This window comes from Lissotriton vulgaris, chromosome 4_1 (assembly GCF_964263255.1).
Source record: "Lissotriton vulgaris chromosome 4_1, aLisVul1.2, whole genome shotgun sequence".
Classification (NCBI taxonomy): Eukaryota; Metazoa; Chordata; class Amphibia; order Caudata; family Salamandridae; genus Lissotriton; species Lissotriton vulgaris.
This window is the reverse complement of record NC_141691.1, coordinates 680,368,000-680,383,004: the sequence shown is the minus strand read 5'-3', so window position 1 is coordinate 680,383,004 and position 15,005 is coordinate 680,368,000. Positions and strand designations below refer to the sequence as shown.

The 15,005-nt window shown below is 44.6% G+C and overlaps 1 protein-coding gene across 1 annotated transcript in view; it reads right to left on the bottom strand.

Annotated features, from left to right (window-relative positions):
• GRB10 (growth factor receptor bound protein 10) overlaps positions 1-15,005 on the bottom strand; it is a 582,611-nt gene that overhangs the window by 98,644 nt on the left and 468,962 nt on the right. The gene's annotated exons all lie outside the window — the stretch shown is intronic.

Sequence of the window (15,005 nt, the reverse complement as noted above, 5' to 3'; positions counted from 1 at the left end):
AAAAAAAAAAGTGAAATTTTTGTGCAGCTGAAGAAAGATACATTCTTGAGATGGCTATGTCTCAAATAAACGTTTTTAAAAAGGGGCACAAACAGTCTCCATGGAGAAAGTACGCTGCATTCCTCTGTCCTCTAACGCTCTCACTTTGAAGTCAACTAAAAGCAATATAAACACCAGGCTCCCACCTAAAATATTGCTGCTACTCCTTCCCACATCCTGCAGCAACACCTGTGGATTGGCATTAAGACTTCTTGCCAACATCTGTTGATGAGGCCAACCAATAATGTAATCTCATCTGCATGATAAGACACCTTTTCTATAATAATTCCACATTTAACACTCATGTAGGTCTCAAAATATCGCAGCATCTTGATGGGTTTTCCACCATACTGCCTTGGTCTAATATCCATCTGTATCAAAAGTTCACCCTTCCCCCAAAAACGGTTGAAATTCTCTTTTAATGTCATCAATCACTGCGCGCCCATACCACCAAACCTGGACCTCCTAGCGATCGCTGCTCCGTCGGCCTCCGAAACCCCCCCTAGGGCCCACCTCTCAGTTCAACCCAGCGCCGATAGCACACATCCAACACATACCACCAGAGTCGTCTCTAAACCCTTAACCTCCTGCCCATGTAATCGCTCTGCACGCCGGGCTACTGACACTCCTACTAGGGCCTACAACACTAGTATGGAAAAGCCTAAAAGGGCCCAGGTCACTAGTCTATTTTGCCCCAACACCAGGCTGCAAAATCGACAGATGAAATCGCTCCCACCCCTTCACCCTCCCCTGTCTGCACGATCATCCCTCTCATAGGGACGCTGACAGTCTGCCTAAACCCACCTCTAGGCTACCAGCACATACTATCAGAACCGCCCCCTTGCAATTGTCCCCCTGCTTGCCAGAACATACCTCTCTAAGAGATATTTATAATCTGCACCGCAGATCCTCCGAATTAACACGGAGCATCCACAAATCTATTCTGGACCTAAAGCACATCTTTCACATCACAGAACTTTCTTTCTCGAATCTCAGGCTCTCGCAGATGCGACCCACATTCCCTTCACGAAGCCCCTCCTTCACCCTCTACCACTATCCCTGAGACACTTGGGCCCACGCAAACAACCTTGCCACCTCTCGGAAAAGTAAATTCTAGCTCTCCTCCACACCTAAAAACCCACCCCTGGCACAATCAATCCCTCTGAACTCACGGAAGAAGAAGTGGCTGACCTCAGTAGTTACGACTCTGCAATGACAACCCTACACCCCTTACACCTGAGCGAAGTACATCATAACTGCACGGTTGCAACCAACACTAACAGATCTGCTACCATCCGCATCAGAGGGGTGGTCAACAGCAACCTAGCTAAAGTTCCCACCACCGCTGCTACCCTTGACAATCACTCCTACCCCTGCCTAGCCGGCCTCCTAATAAACTGCCAGTCAGCTGTAAAGAATGCATCTGATGTCGCCGACCTCATCCTCGTCATAAGTCGGACCTAGCGATCTTGACTGAATCCTGGCTCAGGGAATCCTCATCGCCCTACCTAGACCTCTTAGTCCCGCACAACTATAACATCCTAAGGATAGAATAGGCACCCATAGAAAAAAAGGGGTTGGCATTGCCTGTATCCACCACTCCAACCTCCTCGTTACGGACCTGCCAGTGGATCCCACAGACTCCTGTGAATACCTCGCGCTCTCCATCTCCAACACGTCACATCTTTTACCACCCCCTAGGCAAGAATGACTCCTTTACGGACCTCCTCTTGGAAATCTTCACAGCCAAGGTTTCTCTTTACTCTAATGACATTTTCCTTGGTCACTTTAACCTGCACTGGAACAATCCTAAGGACCCTCAGGTCAATGCCATCAGAGACTTCTTGGCTGATCAAGCCCTTACCCAAGCCTGCTCTTTCTCTACTCATTCGAAAGGCGCCACTCTAGACTGGATCATTGTTAAGGAATCAGCGGTCAAACTTCACTCTATATGTCTGACCACCACGCCATCACTTTCCTCCTGTCCAGCACCCACAAAACATGGACACCTCAACCCGTGATTCCTAAATGATGGGTTAGAGACACTAAGAACCTTGATCATGAGAAACTGGCAGCGTGTTGTGTGTCCGACCTCCCCCAGCCCCCTCAGTGCACCTTGGTCGACAACCTAGCGACTCATTACTCAACCATATCGGACATTCTCGATTACCTGGCACCACTAAAATGAAAAATCCCTAGTTCAGCGGATCCCTCAACAAGGAGAGGAGATCCCTTTGACAGACGAAACTGGAAACACCCTTCAGCAGCACATCTAAAACTTCTCCGCTAGGCCAGAAATTATTAGACTAAGAAAATCCTCAACACTAAAATATAATTCTTCAGATCTGAGCTAGAGAATACCAAAAATCGACCTCACAAGCTGTTAGACTTGGTCAAACACCAATCCAACAAACTAGAGAAAACCACTAAAGAAACACCTAAACTCCCAATATCAAGCGAGAAATGCTCTCCTTCTGTGACAAAATCTCTGCCTTTGGAAATTTAAATCCGCTACTCGCAACCAAAATCAAAATGTCGGCTCCACCTTCTCTCTCCGCGCTGTCCTCCCAAACCTCACCCAAAAACCTAGCGCACTGGTCTAAGTTTAAAACCTATGACGAGCATTCTCTCAAGAATTCTTGCCTCCTTAAACAGAAGAATCACTTTCATGATCCTCTCCCCTTTAACTGCCTAGCTGCCGCCTCTCGGGCTATCATCCTTTCCTGGGCCTCAATCAACACCTCTCTCCTACAGGGCTCAATTCCTGACTAGCTCAAGGCTGGCCACATTATCCCCATTCTAAAAAAAAAAAAAACGCTGGACCCTGCCTCTTGTTGAGAACTATAGACCCATATCCAACATCCCTCTCCTTGCCAAAGTTCTGGAAAAATGTGTGCAACAGCAGCTAAGCCTACACATCAACAACTTTCACCTGCTTGATGACTTCCAATCAGGGTTCAGACCTGGTCACAGCACGGAAACCACCCTCCTTCACATAGTGGATGACTCCCTCCAAGCCCTCGACCTAGGCAAAACCGGTCTCCTAATCCTCCTAGACATGTCCTCTGCCTTTCATACAGTTACGATTCAGAAAAGGGGGTGGTGATGAACAGAGTGTCTGAATTAAGCAGACCACTCTTACCCAGTCCAAAGATCAGGGCTTGATCCATCACCGTTATTTATCTCACTGCACCATCCCAGCTCAGAACCTGGCTATATGCAAATCGATCTGTCCCTGGCCCAGTGCATCATGGGAACAGGGCAGACTAAACTACCAAGCCAATTCTTCGCCAGAAAGGAGACAAGCTACCGGGGACCGGTTTCTGGCATTTCAGCCTTCTTCGGCCCGGCTTGCTTGAATCCTGATGGTGCAGTGAGAAAGGGACTCATGTCTAAGTATACCCTGCCACACCTATAGTGGCCAAAAACGATTCAGAAAAGGGGGTGGTGATGAACAGAGTGTCTGAATTAAGCAGACCACTCTTACCCAGTCCAAAGATCAGGGCTTGATCCATCACCGTTTAATTCAGATACTCTGTCCATCACCACCCCTTTTTCTGAATCATTTTGTCCACCATAAGCGTGGAAGGGTATACTCAGATGTGAGTCCCTTGCTCATTGCACCATCAGGATTCAAGCAAGCCGGGCCGAAGACGGCTGAAATGCCAGAAACCGGTACCCGGAAGCTTGTTTCCTTCCCAGTATAAGAATTGGCTTGGTAGTTTGGTCTGCCCTGTTCCCATGATGCACTGGGCCAGGGACAGACTAATTTGCATATAGCCAGGTTCTGAGCTGGGATGGTCCAGTGAGCTAAAAAACGGTGATGGATCAAGCCCTGATCTCTTGACTGGGTATGAGTGTTCTGTTTAATTCAGATACTCTGTCCATCACCACCCCCTTTTCTGAATCGTTTCATACAGTTAACCACGAAATTCTCCTAAAACGCCTCAAACTTAGGAAGGGGTTGGATGGCACGGTCCTTGAATGGTTAAGATCCTTCCTCCAGAACCGCTCACAGAGAGTCCTCATCAGTGGTAATCTATCTGCCCCCTCTCCGGTTAGAGTCCCCCAAGGATCAACCCTCTCCCCTACCCTCTTCAACCATCACCTTGAACCTCTCACCAAGGTGCTAGGTGCCACCACCATCTCCTACCTTATGTACGTCGAAAATACTCAGATCTACATAGAAATCTCTTCCCCAGAGGACATTCGCTTCCTGAACGAGGCCCTGAAGCTGACAGTCCACTGGCTCACCGCCAACCAGCTAAAACTCAACGCAAATAAAACTGAATTTCTCCTGATCTCCCCACCCAAACCCAATCCAGACATCCAGGAATGGATCAAGACCATCACAGCACTAAACTGCCCTCCTACCATTGTTGACTCTGCGAAATCTCTTGGAATAACCCTTGACGGCAGCCTGAACATGCGCAGTCATATAAACTCAATGGCCAAAACAGCCAGATTCCACCTGAGTTACCTAAGAAACCTAAAACACTTCCTCGATGTGGCCGACCTTAAAACGGCAACCCAGGCACTAGTCATTTTCAGACTAGAATATGGATACTTTACTCATACAGGGCTACCAAAGAACTCCCTGGCCCTTTTGAAAGCCTGCCTCAACACTGCAGACAGACTCCTAACTGGCTCAAAGAAATTCAACCACATCTCCCCTCACCTCAAAGCGCTGCACTGGCTTTCCCTAGAGGCCAGAATCCAATTTAAACTGGCCTGCATTACTCACAAAAGCCCTTTTCTCCATTTCCCCTTCATTTCTCGCACAAAAACTTGTGTTATCCGGAGGAGCTAGAAACTCTCGATCTGCCAAAGACCTGCTGCTGCAACCAGCACGCTTTGGGAAGACAAAAAACCTACAATCGGGGGTTCTTTGGGGCCGGGCCAAGAATTTGGAGCTCTCCCACCCGCCATTAGAAGACTTCCGTCCTTGGCACACTTTAATGAGGAAACCAAAACCGTAATGGGAAAATACCTCGCCTAACGAATATTTACAGTCACCGCATTGACTTGCCCCACTCTCCACCTCGGCAATATCCATGGCCTCTACGGATGATACCTATTCTGCACTCCTGGGCATCCCCCTAAGAGCTGAGACTGCGTGCATTCTTGCATAATGTATCTACCGGTTTTATATCACATGTACCCCGGACTTTAAATGTACAGCGTGCTTTTTCTGTATAATGTATCCCCTACCTTTCCCAATTTGGTCCCTACGCTTGTATACTACCCATTAATCCTGTAAAGCGCTCTGATACCCTCATGGGTCTGGTTCGCGCTCTATAAAACTATAAAATAAATAAATTAACAGAAGAATCAAATTTCATCTTCACATCCGTGCCATCCAACCGTACCACCTCTGATGGAGGTTTACCTTATTACCAATCTGCAAAACAACCTGATCATAATCTCCATTTTACTGTAGGCACTTCTATAGATGCCCCTACAGCACTTCACTTAAGGTCTTTCCACAAGTGCTGAATACCACAGCAGTGGCAGGACACCACTTGTACTTTATGTTCCACATTGCCACCCAGAAAAAATGTCTTGCTAAATTTCCCTCATCTCCCATTTAATGGGGTTTCCTCAACTTCAACTGGCCTCTCATATTTCTCGTCCTTCAAACCCTTCAACTTCTCATTTCTAATCTCTCCCAAATGTTTCAACATGCTTAGCGACTGCTAAGACTTGATCTAAAGAAGGCTCATTTGAAAACCATAATTCCTCCCTAATCTCATCATTTCAGCGTTTGAAAAAAAAAAACTTTCCCTAATTCTCTCTCCTACTGTTGCCCCAAATTTAAAATTAGAAACTAGTTTCTTTAAACTCTGTAACAGCCTCCAACAAACTCATCATCCCTTTGAGCTCAAAAACCAAAATGGTAATGTTCCAAAAAGAGACATGTGGTAAGCAGCGAAAGTCTCACTTCCTCACATACATATTGCATCATTCAAGTTCCTTGCTTGTTCCACTGGCAACTGGCTTTCAACCTACAGATAGTATAGTAACAACTAATATTTTTGTTCAGGCAATTACGTTAGTCCAGACCACCATGGAATAATTGCCAAACAACCTTTAACATTTGCTCCATTTTATTAAGACCTCCCCACGAGAGTGCATGATAAATCGGAGAAATTAAGTTTAGCATATTTGCTCCAAAAACTGTCAAACCACTACCGCTCTACACCAGTCTTCCCTCCTCTCAGACATTCAAGCGTCAGGCAGCATCAAAATCACTCATAACTACTTTCAAAAATAGTATACAGACAAGAGAATCCTGGCATTTGTAGTTGTATTATGTGGCCAAACATACACACAACCTTGTTCTTATCATAACAATCCGTCGGTCATATGTTAATTTCAATAGATTGTAGCAGATAAGAAAGGTCCTGCAAACAGAGTTTAACATTGGACTAGTATGCATTTGAATGGCAGCGACTGTTAAAAATCAAGACACACAGGCCAAACATACCCCAAGATAGACCTTATCACTTCATATGAGACAGTCACAGGCAGCTAAATTACTTCAGAAGTGGAGCCTTACTTATTTAGATGCGAGAAATATTCACACATACCATAACCAGTGCTAAACCGCTGCTTTAATTTCTCATCTAGTGAGCAGCTATTCTTTACGTACTCCAATCAACTGTCACAAGACTCCTCGGCACTTGCGCCCTTCTTACTTATTGACTTTTCCCTGTGACAATAGCTTTCCTAAACACAAAAGCCACTGGAGCTGGTTTTAGATTTTTATTTATAAAGGACGTTAAGCGCCAACACCTTCCAGGTTGCTGAGAACACCAACAACTCAAATTCACGCGGACACTCCAGCTCCTTTCACAAGAACACTCAGGACCATTTTCTCCAAGGTGAAGTTGGCCCTTCCAACGTAGTCTATTGGAACTTTGACAGAACGTGGACCACAGGCTGGCACACCAACTGATTCACATTTCATTCCAACCCAAGTAATGCATTCTAACACAGAATTCTAAATATGCTTAGAAGAACAAGAAATTAAAAGAATATTTGTGACTTATAGAAAAGTTGTCCTCGTTTCAGCTTCTGATGCACTTATCCTCACTTTCATGAGAAACATTTTCTCAAACATGGTTCATCAAACCAATAAGCGTCTACTTTTATCTTAAAATGACTATGTATGCAACAAATAAATATAGTGTTCATACCATTTGTTATAGCCTTTTCTTTGACTTTTTTGCAAGCCCAAAACCAGGCATTAACTTTGATGCATTTCAATGGGACATAGATGGCGGATATGATAATTTCATATACTGCTAGGCACAGACTACAAAGGTTAACAACAAACCTCACCAAGAGGAGGCACAAACACTAGACAATAAACCTCTATCATTCACCAGGGCATAAATGTTTACTAGCAGTGACTTATGTTTTGCAAAGAAAGTTACAAAGCTTGCAACCAAACATTAAGAGAAGTTTAGATGATATCTGCACAACACCATTATATTACAAAAACATCCCACAAAAGACCACCACCCAAACCCTAGCTAACGAGGATTGGAGTTAATACACAAACTACAAATAGGGACACATGTAACAGCACCTCCAGTACGATACCGTGAACACAGTAAGCCATGGGCCCTTTGTGAAAACCAGAGGAAGAGAACCAGGGCAGAGAAGGGTTATATGGAGAACAAAAACAGGGCAAGTGATTGTTAGAACTGGGGGTCTCTAGTTGGCAGAGGTAGGTACCACTGTCCAAATAGGGACCCTTGCTTCTAGTTGAGGTAAGAAGGATGCGCTCTCTAGATAAGCTGACTGCTCGTGCCAAGCTGCCAAGGAGGTGAGCAGGGGTTATCAAAGGCAATGTGTAAAGTATTTGTACCAACACTCACAGTAACAGTGAAAACACGACAAACTGACTGCACCACAGTTTAGAAAAAAAAAGGTATTTAATGTAAACTGCACAAGACAAAAACAACAAAAATCCAACATACACAGTTCAAGAATATAGTTTCAAAAGAGTTTAAGGTTGCGTTAAATTAATCCACAGTTGTGTCACGTTTTAGCCAACAGTACCTTTAGATGAGACAAAAGTTCCAAGTGAAAGCTGTAGCGTTGAAAAGCAAGCGATGCGTCACTCCCGAGACCCTGGGGAGGCGATGCGACAACCCCACTGGACGCAGCCGACGTGTTGCGGTAACTCTGGTCTGTATGGGGAGGGATGCGATACCTTGCGTGGATTCCGGTGCACAGGTTTCGGTGGAAGCAACTCGCAACAGGTACAATGCGATGATCTTCGGTGCAGCGGCGATCTCCAGTGCGGCGACAATCTTCGGTGTGGCTCAGGGTCGATCTTCTCCTCTCGCAGCCCCTCGATGCGATGGCTCTGCGACAACTCTCGCAGCGACGTGATGCGGTCCACAAGCAAGCGGTGCGATGATCTCAACCAGTGACGACAGGGTCTGCTACGATACTCGCAGCGATGGTAATCTTCCCGCACCGGACTAGTGCGTCCCGCAAGCGAAGGATGCGGCGACCGATCTCAGCCTTCGCGGCAGTGGGAATTTCCTTGCACTGACGGGGATGCGCTCTGCAAGCGCGCAATGCGTTAAAACTTGCAGAAAGTCTTTAAAATCTTGGTTTCCAGCTTCCCAACACAGGTACAACTTCCAGAGGCACCACAACTGGCCCAAGCACTCTAGGAAGGACAGAACTCTCAGCAGAGTTCAGGGAAGCTGGGGGTGAAGTCCTTTTGTTCCTGGGACTTCTTAACAGGGAGCCAGCTCTTCTTCAGGCCCTTGGTGATTCCTTCAAGCAAGGGGACAAAGCAAAGTCCTTCCCCTCTCCTTGGCAGCAAAGCAACTGCAGGTCAGTCCAGCAAAGCAACAACAGGAAAGTCTTGCTTCTTCAGACTTCCAGTTTCTCCTTGGCAGAGGTTCCTTCTTGAGTCCAGGATGATCTAATGTTCTGTAGTCTAGGGTCCTGTACTTATACCCCAAAAAGTCTTTGTTTCTTTGTGCAGGAGGGCTCTGAGCCCGGTCTGAACCAGTTCTGGGTGTTCCTTGCTGGCCTCTTCTTTCCTCTCAGAGAGAGGGGCAGGGTCGTCAGCCGCCCAGCAGGAGGTGGAGCCAGCATTGTGGAAGGCAGGCACAGCCCTATTCAGGCCCAGGTGCTACCCCCCCTCCCACCACTCTAGATGCAGATGGAGCTATTCAGCCCAGGGATGGCCCACTCAGCCTCTGGGAGCCACCCAACCCCTGTCACTCACAAACCAGACAGTCAATTCACAAACAGGCCAAGGCACACAGAAAGGTCAGACAAGAGAACAGCCACTTTCTAAAAGTGCTGTTCTCAAACACAGGATTTAAAAACCACCTTTCCTAAAAGATGTGTCAACTTCTGAGTTCAGGGATACCAGACTTTTAGGTCCTACCTTGCTCCTATGGGAAGATATGCAGGTAACCACTGTTCACAGAATTCCCCATTATAGCTTATGGGCAAGATAGCCTTACAATATTGAAAAACGAAAATGGCTGTAATTCACTACCAGCAAACACAACAGGTGATGGACCGAATGTGGATCAATGTCACACACTCTACCCAGTCCAAAGATCTGGGCCCAAATCCATCGTTTTTTTGCACTCCACACCACCCTGGGTTAGACAATGGCGATATGCAAATCAGCTCTGACCCTGTGCCCCATGGGAACAGTCCAGTCCGAACTACAAAAGCCATGTCCTTCCCAGAACGGAATCAAGCATCCGAGGACCGGACCGGTTTCGAGGTAACACCTCTTTGGTCTGCACCATGCTGCTGGGGAACAAGCAGGACACTTATTGAGCAAAGGCAGCAGTAGGAGCCAGGTGACCTCCACCACAAACTACCATATTTCAAGTGGACTGAAATGGTAGAATTACATGCTGCCCTTGCATCATGAAACACAGGTTGATGCTTCATTCTAAGAGCACTGAATTTATTCTGGCAAAGAATATGCAAACAGGACATTGTAGAGAGTGGCCACATATAGGGGTGTATGTTTCCAAATCTATTGCAACTCTCGAGCATCAGGAAATCCAGCCAAAATGATTAGTCTGAAACAGCTCACCTCTTGTTCATTGTAAAATAATGTAACGCAAGATATTATTGTAACTTACTCTATAATTAAACTATTTTGCCTTCCTTTCTTGCCTACCGTTTTTTGCTCTTCTCATTATCCTCTAAAATGCATCACCTTAGTTTGGGTATACTCTTGTTAAAGCTAGGATACGCTTGGTTTCTTTTTCCAAGAGGAAACTGCATTATTCAAAGGGCTGTTCGTGTGATACTAGCGGGAGCAGCAACCAGCCCCAGGGACTCAGAGTTAGAATTAGCAGTGTCTGTGTTGGGTTTCCCTAGTGCTTAAACGCTCGTGGCACATGCAAATTTAACTCTTGATTGGTGAGGGCCGTGTTAACTTCACACCAGTCCCTTCATCTTCATACCACATCCACTTTGGCAAGAGGAAACAAAAACAATTAATAGGATGTATTGGGATCCAATAACTAATGTAATCTGATGCCCTTTTCAAGCGCCTTGAGACCCTCTGGGTATGTAGCGCGCTATATAAATTTTCTGACTTGACTTTTCTGACTTGACCTGCTTGTCCCATAGGGGGAAGGATGTGGATTGGTTAAAAAGGACAAAAGTACACAACATTCTTCCTAGTACTTTTATGCTTTATATAGAAAAGCAGTGAAAGTATATCCTTTCCATATATATGTTCATGCTTTACAGCAGCCTTTTTAGCAAGGTAATTCTGACTTTCAGGCTTCTAAACTCCGGTGCGCATATTCGCCCCAGCCTTTTTCATCTGAACAATGCATTCTGCAAATGTGGAAGGCACCTTTCATGGTTTGAGAGCAGTGAAACCAGTGCCGTGCTAATTATACACCGATTCCTGCGATGTAGCTGATACCCAACTGTCTTTCTGTATTTCGGATTCCACCACACAATTGCTATTTGACAACTACCATAAGGCATGAAGTACGCCAACTGTTCTAATAATGTGTGGCACTCCACTGTTCATTGTAGTTAACTGCTAAATATCTATTTTAAAAAAAAAATCAGGTTTGTAATTTTTACATACATGCACTAACAGACAATACATAAGTAAAACAATTTCTCCCCACTCTCCATTTGGGAAGTCTGCCCTTAAAATTGTTGCACACAAATCACTGCAGCAACCAATCTAGTGAAATGTCATATGGATCGAAAACTGGAAACTGAACATGACAATTTCTAGGGAAGGTGGCAACTCTGCAATCTTAACAAAGGATAATCACGGACTTGAAGGGCTTCTAGGATTTTCGTTACTATCAAAATATCACCTATATTGCAGGCTTGACCTTTAATGCTTTCAACAGCAAATGCATCTACCCCACCAAATGCACAATGCCCATGATTCAGCACTGCACAACTCGTGTGATCATCCGGAAAAAAAGAGCTTTCAGGAGTACTATAGAAAGGGGCTTTGGCTCTGCACACCTTTGTGGAAAGACATACATGTTTTGAAATTGTGTGAGTCCCAGAAAAATAACTTCCTCTCCATGCAGCTGTGATAGTAGTGTGGCTCACCGGTTAGTGACGGCAGACCCAGAAGGGGAGGTCGGCCCGGGACCAGGGTTCAATTCCCGACGCGGCAGGGTACGGAACCAATGTCAGCGGGCTCGATAAATCTCGCCTCGGTGCCTCTCTAACCATGGGTCCCACGCTGCAACTCTGGGCAATAGCTTGCTTTATCTCCACAATGGCCCCCTCGCTGCCGGGGATGCCTGGCTTCACCTTGGGGATGCCGAATAGGGACCTTCTCACAGGGAAAGCCAGGATGGGTTCCCCAGCGGCACACAGCGCCAAGAAACCCTGGGGTGAACGTGCGCTCTACAAATTCATACTAACATAACATAACATCAAGCTGCCAGAGTCAGTAGCAGTAGGACGGGCTATAGAAGAGGATCTTGACCATTTGTGGCCACCAACAACAAGGAAATGCTGCTAAAGTGTTTTAGGTAAAAAGATAATTTATAGTGTTTGTTTTTTTCTGGGGCGGCAGCAGCACATATGGGTAGAGGCAGTCATGCGGAATGTATTGCTGATCCAACACCCAGCACCCACGCCTTCCATTTTTATCATTCCCTTTAGATTTCTGAGTGCAATTGTGTATTTGAGAGCAGTATGGGGATGCCAAGGGCTACATTGATCTACATAATTTTTAGGACTGGCTGGACACTGAAGCTTCCACCAGACCATATGTGAACAACAAACAAGAACTTTTACAGTACTACTGAGAGGGGAGATTAGGCTCCACCCTCATGTTGGTTCACCAGAGTATAAGTTCTGAGTGGGCCAAATGAGTGCGTTCACTAAAAACAGTGCTTGTAATGCACTTTTTGGCATGCGACTCAATCTATCATGACTGAGACTGTCATTATGGTAAGCCAACGATGTTGGCTTCGTTGGCTTTAGGCCTGTTCTGTTTATCATAAGAAAGTCATAATAAATGGAGACGGCTCGACATTTAATGAGAAGAGTATGTTCAAGTCAATAGGCATTTAAAGGTGGATTGGTATTACTCAAAATCAAAGCCTACAGATAGGTATTTTGTTGCATAGAATCTCACAGATTACAATAGCAGGTAAGAGTTTTGGTGTTGGTTAATCCCTGTGACGAACTGTGGATATAGAAGATTTGCTCTGTGCGAATCATTATTAGGACCCACTAGATGAGAGTATTTTGCTTAGCCATCTGTAATTTTGAAAACTTTTCTAATTTGCCTGTCTGCCAGAGGGTTGCCGTGGGGAAACGTATATACTGAAAACAGTAGGCCTGAATTGGTTATGGTGACAAGCTATTGGCCTGGTGGGTGTACTGGGAAAAACTATCTGATGCCAGATGCCTGGTCTGTTTATTAGGAAAAGGTATGGGAAAGGCAGTAGGCCTGGCTTATTTATTGTGAAACCAATCTCTTAAAGCCAGTAGGCCTTTAATAGTTGGTTGTTACCACATTGTTTTACAAGCAGTAGACAGATATTTGGTTACATGTAACCCACATATTACCATAGTAGTAAGGGTTTTTTGACGATATTTCTCCCTTCCCCCCCCCCCCCAACAAACTCTGGGGTGTATCACTGATTCTTGTGAGGCCTTGTAGAGAGGGGCTGTATATGGTTTTGAAAACATTCTACAGATTTGTAATTTTATAACTACATGCATGATTGCTGCAAGTATATGTGCACTTGAACAGGATTGTATTGTGGTGTAAAGTAAATGGTCTATGTGTTCAAAAGCAATAGGCTTTTAATAGTAGACTGTTATTACACAGTAATAAAGCCAGTAGGCAGGTATTATGTTTAAAGGAATCTCACATATTACCTTAGTACTCAAGGATTTTGATATTGGTGGCTCAACCGAGAAGGTATACAAAACAATAGTCTCCGTTAGGCTCTAATAGGAGGGAGAGTATTTAGCTTTAACAGCTATATTAATATATTCAAAATGTTATGCCCGTATGCCTGATGGCTGCCTTGTGGGAAAGCTTCCGCTCAGTCCAGTAAGAGTGAGTTGATTATTGTGACAAGCTATGGACTTGGTTGGTATGCAGTGAAAAGATATTGCAGCTGCCGCGGGTCTGTTTATTATGAAAAGGTATGACAGAGACAGAAGGCCTGGCTTATGAACTGAAGAGAGCATTTTTTAAATCCAATATGAGTCTAACAGTGGATTATCACATTAGTTACAGGCTGTGAGATTACATGCAACCAAATAGCGGTCTCCAAATTAACACAGTAAGCAAGGGTTTTGGTATCACCAAATCTGACAAACCCTCGGATGAGAATTTTACTATGATGATTAATTCTTGTTAAGCCCTTTTAAGAGGGGTTGAGTATTTGTCAATTATAATTTTGAACATATTTGCAATTTAATAACTGTACGCCCGATGGTTGCCAGCTTTTGCACACTTCTGCAGTCCTGTGTTTGATAGTATCAAACCAATGGTAAAGGTTACAGGATTTATACGTTCACCAGGAACAGTTAGGTCGCTTTCAGAGGTGTGATTTGTTTATAATGGAATTATGGCAAAGAAAATAGGTCAGACTTGCATATTAAGAAAATCATGTGTTAATGGTATTACGCTTTTAAAGGTGGATTATTGCACTGTGCTATAGCCTGTAGGTAGGTATTTTGCAACACTGAATCTCATATTTCTGTAGTAGACAGGGTTTTTGGTGTTGGTGACTCTGCACAGGTCGTAAACATAGAATTGTACTACAGTAATCCTCATTGCCCTCTGTTAATTGCAGTTTCCTATTGTTATAAGAACAGCAATTTTGTACATATTTTTAACCACTTGCCAACCAGAAGGCTACAATGAGGCCATAGTACGGTTTTCATTTTCTAATGCCACCTCCCCTCTATTGAGGATAATGGAGTAGCAGGTTGGTATGTTACAGAAAGTCTTCCTTACCGGCTAGACTACTAGATCTATCATCAAGCGGACAGGATGATCCACCTTTGCCCCTTTATTTGCCCACACATTTTTGGCAAGGAATCCTTCTATAGCTTGTTCAATTAGACATTTTATGTCAATGCATTGCTCACCTAAGGAATAGACAACCCCTAACTTATGCAAAAACTAGCATGTGAAAGAGGAGACAATACCATCCTTCAATCACCCTGCAAGAGGGCATTACTGAACGCCCAAACAATTGTTGCCAAGAAAATAATTGAATGCCTTGACATAGCTAAAACATGCATCAAAACTGCCCCACTTGTAACAAGTTATTTCCAAATAAAACAATTCCATACTTTTTTTTACTATACAACAATTTCCACCAACTGAACAAATCAAAACGGTTAGCCTGTTTAGGGGGTTTATACCACAGTACATCTGCTAGACTGAACACACCCATTATGCACATTTCAAGATGGATGTTTTT